The sequence below is a fragment of the Nicotiana tabacum genome, chromosome 23 (assembly GCF_000715075.1).
Source record: "Nicotiana tabacum cultivar K326 chromosome 23, ASM71507v2, whole genome shotgun sequence".
Taxonomy (NCBI): domain Eukaryota; kingdom Viridiplantae; phylum Streptophyta; class Magnoliopsida; order Solanales; family Solanaceae; genus Nicotiana; species Nicotiana tabacum.
In genome coordinates this window covers 81,166,437-81,174,692 of record NC_134102.1, presented here as the reverse complement: position 1 = coordinate 81,174,692, position 8,256 = coordinate 81,166,437, and positions in this window count along the sequence as shown.

Genomic DNA, 8,256 nt, shown 5'->3' with positions numbered 1-8,256 from the left:
CTCTCAATCTCACCATAAAATTTATAGAAACGGCACGACATCACCCTTCGTGATTTTACTTTCATATCATGGCACGGCATCACCCTTCGTGCATTAACACTCACAATATGGCACGACATCACCCTTCGTGCATTAACACTCACAATATGGCACAGCATCACCCTTTGTGCATTAACACTCACAATATGGCACGGCATCACCCTTCGTGCATTAATACTCACAATATGGCACGGCATCACCCTTCGTGCATTAACACTCTCCCTTACCATAATGCAATGCATAAATAACAACAGGGAGATAGAATAACAAGTACAAACCTTACTTCAACATTTGATTCCATAATATCAATCTCAACTTTGAAATAAAAACTCAGTTATCACCAAAAAAATCCGTAAACATAATAAGAACGACAATTTGGACAACAATAGTATAACACGTAGCAATTTGGCATAGGAATGAGACAATATCAGAAAATAACAGAGAAACATGAAAAAACAGGTAAATTGGCGACGCATAGGTACTCGTCACCTCACATATACGCCGCTCACATGAATTTCACTTAGCAAATAATCTAAGGTTCCTAATTCCCTCAAGTCAGGGTTAGACACAATACTTACCTTGCTCCGAAGGCCATTTAATTCTCAATCATAGCTTTTCCTTTGGAATTCACCTCCAAACCACTCGTGTCTATTCAAAATTGACTCAATAATATCAAATATTTCTAAAGGAATCAATTATATTGCATAAATTATATTTTCCAAATTTTCCTCCAAAAAGTCGAAAAATCGACCTCGGGCCCGCTTGGTCAAAACTCGAGGTTCGGACCAAAATCTTTTTACTCATTCACCCCCGAGCCCGAATATGTAATTAGTTTTGGAATCCGACCTCAAATTGAGGTCTAAATCCCCAAATTCCCGAAATCCCTATTTTCTATCCTAACCCCTAATTCTACCATGAAAACTCTAGATTTTAGGTTGAAAATTCATGAAATGTAATGGGTAATTGAAAGAAAATGGTTTAGAATCACTTACCAACAATTTGGGGAAGGAATGATTCTTGAAAAATTGCCTCTCACCGTTTGGTTTTTGAGAAAAATGACTTTTTTGGCAAAAATCCCGTTTTGGATTCTGTTAAGTGCTGGGTGACAGTGTTCATCGCGTTCGCGAGAGCACTATCGCGTTCGCGAAGTGTATGGGCTGCCAAGCCTTCACGTTTGCGAGGCAGTGCTCGCGTTCGCATAGGCTACCCTTCCCTGGCCTTCGCGTTCGCGAGACATTGCTCGCGTTCGTGATGAAGAAAAGGTTGACTCCCCCCTCCCCAGTGCCTAACACTACGCGTTCGCGATGGGCTTGTCGCGTTCGCGAAGAAGAAATCCTCAACTGCCCAGTTTACTCTTCGCGTTCGCAAGAGGACCTTCGCGAATGCGAAGAAGGACATGCCAGAACACAGATTCTGCAGAAAAACCAGACTTCCAAAGTCCAAAACATCTGTGGCCTATCCGAAACTCACCCGAGCCCTCGGGGCTCCAACCCAAACATGCACACAAGTCTAAAAATATCATACAAACTTGCTCGCGTGATCAAATCGCCAAAATAACACCTAGAACTCTAAATTTAGCACCAATTCAAATGAAATTTTCAAGAACACTTTAAAACTTCTAATTTCTCAACTGGACGTCCGAATCACGTCAAATCAACTCCATTTCTCACCAAATTTCACACACATGTCTTAAATATCATAATGAACCTGTATCGGGCTCTGGAACCAAAATACAGACCCGATACTAACAATGCCAAATATCAATCAATTCATAAAAACAATTAATTTTCAAACTTTTAATTTTTATCAAAAATTCATAACTCAAGCTAGGGACCTCCAAATTCGATTCCGGGCATACGCCCAGGTCCCATAATTCGATACGGACCTACCGAGACCGTCAAAGTATGGATCCGGGCCCGTTTACCAAAAATGTTGACCGAAGTCGACTAAAATTAACTTTTAAGGCAAAAATTCTTATTTTCATCAGTTTTCAACATAAAAGCTTTCCGAAAACCTGTCCGAACTGTGCACGCAAATCGAGAAGGATAAAAATGAGATTTTTAAGGCTTAAGAGTGCAGATTAGAGTTTTAAAACATAAAATAACCTTTTGGGTCATCACAGTTGATCACAGAAGTGGAGAATGAGAGAGGCTGAAAGGGGTCACGCTTGCCTAGTACCACGATATGCGCCATCACGATGTGTTGGTTTTGGGTCGTGACATATATATCTGGGGTTTCAGTTGGCCACGCCTCTTCAGGTTTGGGGCGTAACCTGGGAGCGAGACCCAGTTGGTCTAATCTCCATATAAGTATATAAAGCATTGATTAATTGGTGACAATTAAACATCTTAATAGAAGAATTTAAAACAACACCAATTAAGTAAATATGAGGAATTGGAAAGAAATATTTTTTGAATTTTGCTTGCCTTTTTTCAACAGCATCCTTATATTTTTCTTTCTTCTTAAATTCAGAGAGCATAAAAGAAATTTCAGTTATATGTACTAAAGTGTCACGACCCAAAATCTAACCATGGTCGTGATGGCGCCTATCGTGTTACAAGGAAAGCCTATTTCCCAAAATATTACTACTAAATCAATTATAAGAATTTAATAAAATATTTCCAACATTTGAATTTTTCATAAACTAAATCAACTCTAAATATAATTATAGAAAATACGGAAACGAGCCCCAAACATCGAGGTGTCACTAAGTCATAGGCGTCTAAAACTATGAACTAAGATATATAAACTGTCTAACTGTCCAAAAAAAGAAATGACAAAAGGAGTAACAAGGTCCTGTGGATGCTAGTAACTACCTTGCAGTCTCCAAATATAGCCGGCATGAACTCAACAATCACCGCGTTCTAACTCACCTGGATCTGCACATAAAGTACAGGGTGTAGTATGAGTACAACCGACTCAGTAGTAACAGAAATAACTAAGGAACTGAGTAGTAGTGACGAGCTAAGTAGAACAATTCAATTATTTCTTTATCACAATTTAAAATAAACAGAAATAAACAGGTAAATTCCATCAACTCAATAAATGCTACAAAGAAATTAACGGGTAAAATGCAGCAACAGCAAAAGCAATGAATCCTCACAGCAATGTCACTCCATCACTCAGCACTCGGCTCTCGGCACCGCACTCAGCACTCAACACTCAATAGGTACCTGCGCTCACTGGGTGTATGTACAGACTCCGGAGGGGCTCCCAAAGCCCAAGCGCTAAGCACGAACAACTCACGTGCTGCACGAACAACTCACATGCCATAATATCAATCCCTGGATCTGCACGGTCAAGTCACGTGCTACGCGGACAACTCACGCGCTATGGTATCAATACCTGGATCCGCACGGACAACTCACATTTTGCACGGACAACTCGCGTGCCTTAATCAAATACCTCACAATAGGCCCTCGGCCTCACTCAGTCATGTACCTCTCTAGCCTCACTATCACCAACAAATAAGAGAAACATAGCCCACATCAAGTATCATAGCATATCAACAACATAATAGGGACTGAGGTAAACATGTACAATAATATCTATGATTAAGTGCAATTAATGTGAGCATGAATAAAGCCTAAGCATGATCTCTAACATGAAGGCAAACAAGTTTAACAACAAATAAACATATAACCACACATAATAGCCATTAGGCCTCATAGCCTCTCGGGACTGACCAAGTCTCAATCCCTCACGGTGCACACCCACACGCCCGTTACCCAGCATGGGTATCACTTCCAAACAATCACATGATGTCAAATCTCCGGGTTTATACCCTCATAGCCAGAGTTAAAATTGTTGTTTACCTTAACAGCGTAAAATCCTACTCCGAGATGCCCTCGTCTCTAGACTCGGTCTCCAAAAGCTCTGAATCTAACCAAAATCAAAATATTACTATTAACATAGGCTAAAGAATCGAATTCCACAATAAAAATTACATAAATAGGCCAAAAATCTGAAATCGGCCAAAACCCAGCCCCCGGGCCCTCGTCTCAAAACCAGTCAAAAATGGCAGAATAAAAAACCTCATCCTCACCTGAGTCCAACCATATAAATTTCACCAAATTCTGACATCAACTCGACCCTCAAATCTTCAATTAAAGTCTTTGAAGATTTCTACCATTTTCAACCCAATCTATACCCATTTGAACTCAACAATCTTTTCACAAACCTTATTGATATGTATAAATGATACTATTATGCCCTAGGATCATACTCTTAATCACCCATTTTTACCCAAACTCGAAATTGAAGACTAGGAGTTAGAACCTTGCCTCTTGGGTAAAGATCTTGTGATATTTCTTTGTTGGATTTCAAAGCTTGAACAAGATCTTGATGAACAAAGCACTTGAGATTCTTCCTCTCTCTAGAAAACTCTCCCTTCTCTCTAAAAAATGTCAGATTTTTGCCCCAAAATGAGTCCCAAAGCCTATTTATCAAAATGGGTTCGAGTTATGAAAACAGAAAAATTAACCCTCCGAAAGCAGGTCTGCGGTCGTATAATGGATCGAAAAATGGGTATGCGGGTCGCAAAATGCACCACAAAATCGATGCCCAGGAATGGGCTTCACTGGACAGGTCTGCGACCATTTTGCGGTCGCATAACTACTTCTGCGATCGCATAATGATTCTGCAATCGCAGAATTGGTCGCAGAATTGCACTTTTCCAGACTTTGGTAATTTGGTCATAACTTCTTGTAGAAATATCCAAATGACAAACGGTTTGAAGCGTTGAAAACTAGACAGATAGACCTTTCTTTTGATAAGTAATACACCATATAAAACTTTGTATCATGAGAGTTATAATTATTTGAAGTTAGGTCTTGTGCGAACTCACTTGAAACTTTAGTCTTATGAAATTTCCAACTTCCAAACTCCCCAATACCCATCCGAAATCATCCCGAGTCCCTCGGGACCTCAACCAATAATTCAAACAAGTCATATACCACTACCCAAATTTAGTCGAACCTTCGGAACTCCCAAAACACCACCAAAACACCAAATCAACCATGGATTCAAGCCTAAGAACTTCTAAACTTCCAAAATTTGCCAACGACGCCGAAACCTATCAAACCACGTCTGATGACCTCAAAGTTTGCACACACATCACAAATGACACTACGAACCTACTCCAACTTCCAAAATTCCATTCCGATCTTGATACCTAATTTTCCACTGCCGACCAAAATCGCCAAATTTCCAACCTTCACAAATTCAAGTCTAATTCTACCACGGACCTCCAAATAACATTCCGGACATACTTCTTAGTCTAAAATCACTCAACAAAGCTAACCGAATCATAAAAATCCAAGTCCGAACTCGTTTACTCATAAGTCAACTTCTGGTTGACTTTTCTAACTTAGCTTTCTAACTAAGAGACTAAGTGTCTTATTTCACTCCAAAACTACTTCGAACTCAAACCTACCAACTCGATACAACTCAACACTGCTGAACAACACGTAAATAAGCAGAAGTGGGAAAAACGGGGCTACAACTCTCAAAACGACCGACCGGGTCATTACATAAAGCCATAGTAACAGTAGGGTAATATGCTCCAGAAAACTCAACAGTAATTGTATAAAATTTATGTAAAAATTTAACAACATCATTAGCAACTTCAGTTATCAACAATCTATATTTGTAGCAACATTTTAAAAATAAGTATGTATAATTCCATCTAGTAACAATTTCATCTGACATGAATTTGGATTTAAGGTTATGTTCGGTACACTTAGTCTTAAATTCCCTATTTCTAGATTGTCTATTATTTCGTTAAATAACACCAACTGCTCTTCTAACACAAGTAATCTCAGTCAAAAATAAATCAAGGCCACTTTTAACAATTAAATTATAAACATGACATGCACACCTAACATGAAAAATTTCGTCAGGTGCTGGTTTCAAATGTAGTCTTAATATTGAAATAACGAAATTATTGTTAGAAGCATTATCAAAAGACATACACAATACTTTTTTATTAAGATTGTAAAATGCAACAACTTCGCAAATAGTAGTATTTATAAAAATAGCAGTATGACTTTGATCTTTATCGTATTTAAAAATGATAATACGTTTTTGCATACAATAATTATCATCTATCCAATGACACAATGACATGTAATTGTCAAATAATCATTTCCATTAACAGCATGGCCAATATCAGAAGTTAGAGAAACTCTACAAGGAAGACGGTCAAACAAATAATGTATGTATGTATGATATTGTCCATGAAGTCTAAAGATATCAGATCTACAAGTACTTCTAGGGATACCTTTAAATAAAGGATGATAAATCCTTTGAATATACATAATAAGATATGATGAGCAAAATAAAAAGGTAGACAACCTAAAGCAATCATTTTTGCTAACTCCTCACGATCCTTCATTTTATCATATTTCATAAGTCCTCCAGTACTAGGGTTTAGAGTTCCTTGATTTTCATCTAAATCAGAGCCCCATTCTATAGGATGAGTAATTCCCATATGTCTACTAAGTGTCCCACCCCACCCCACCCCCCACCCACCCCCAAAAAAAACTTCCTCCAGTCTTGTGTTTAAAATCATCTTTACAAAATTTGCATCTAACTCTATCAGTATTCTCTATTTTGTCAAAATATTTCCAAACTTTACTTCTCCTTCTCCTTCTCCGATTACTAGTCGAGGCCATAGGTGATCTACTACTAGTGCCACGACCACCACCCCTGCTACCAACTCCAACACTACTAGGTATAAGTGGTGTCTCATCTTCAATTTCTAATTAATTATCTTCTATACCGTAATCTTCCCGTAATTATTTATAATCTATATTATTATTAGGTGATGTTTCAGAAACATATGTAAAGTCATCTAAATTACTACTAGAAGTTGAAGTAGTACCTCTTTTTCTATTTTTCCGATTAACCCGATTAGCAACCTTATTACAAACTTATTTTGCAGCATTAAACATATTGTGAAAATTTAACTATTAATAAAAATTAAATATGCACATAAAATATTAAATAGGAGAAAGTGTTGGAACGAATGCACCGAATTCCGCAATAAATTGAACACTTGATGATTTTTGAAGTCTTGAAATTGAATTTCGCAACTTCGATGTTACCACGAAGAAACATCAATTGTCCAAAGTTCAAACTTCAAATAATATCATAAATAAAATTCCAAAAAAAAAAAAAGAAGAGCCAAATAGTTGATTGCAATTCAGGTGAAAAATGATAGAATGACAATTGAGAATTTGGGTTTGAGAATTGAGAGATGAGTGAAGAAATGAAGAAGATGAGGAGGTCTATTTATAGTTTTTCAAAGGGCTAAATTAGTAAATAATAAAAGTGTTATTTTTGAAAAATAATGTCCAAAAAGGGCTATTCTTACAAGTTAGCCGTTGGGCAACAGTCAAAATGGCAGCTAACCGTTGCCAATGGTTAACTTTATTAAAAAAAAAAATTGAACTAGCCGTTGAACCGATCCGGTTAACTGGTACCAAAATTCTACCCGGCACAGGCCGGTTCCCGTCCCAACCCAGCCCTGTCCAGTGCCCTTACTACCAGGCTGGGTCGGTCTGACCTAAAATCGGTCCGGGCTGGGCCGATCCGATTTAAAACCGATCAGGGCCGGTCCGAAACCGGGCCAGGCCGGACCGTTTGACACCTTTACTTGCAGGCATACAAAATATATATTATATATTAATATACAAATATTTTGGAGGGCGACTATACAATATAGATTTAAATTCTTATGAAATAGGAAAATTTACCTGCCATAGCTGAATCTAAGATCTATTTATGGATGATAGCTACCTTTTAATTTGGTTACTTTTCATAGCCACAAAGTGAATTTTTTATTTTCGCCGGAAATCCGACGGGATTTGATTGTATTTTTTATTTTTTAAATACAGTGTATTTTGGTCAGAGATTTGATCGAATTTGACTGTATTCTTTATTTTTAGTATAAATACACTGTATTTTGTATTCTCATTAGAGATTTGACAAGATTTGACTGTATTCTTTATTTTTAGTATAAATACAGTGTATTTTGTATTCTCGTCGAAGATTTGATCGAATTTGACTGTATTCTTTATTTTTAGTGTAAATACATTGTATTTTAAAAAGGATTTGAATGTATTTTTTATTTTTTAAAGTGTAAATGTAGTGGTATTTTGCATTTTGCAGGAGATCCGACCGGGTTTGATTGTATTCTTTCTTTTTAAATATAGT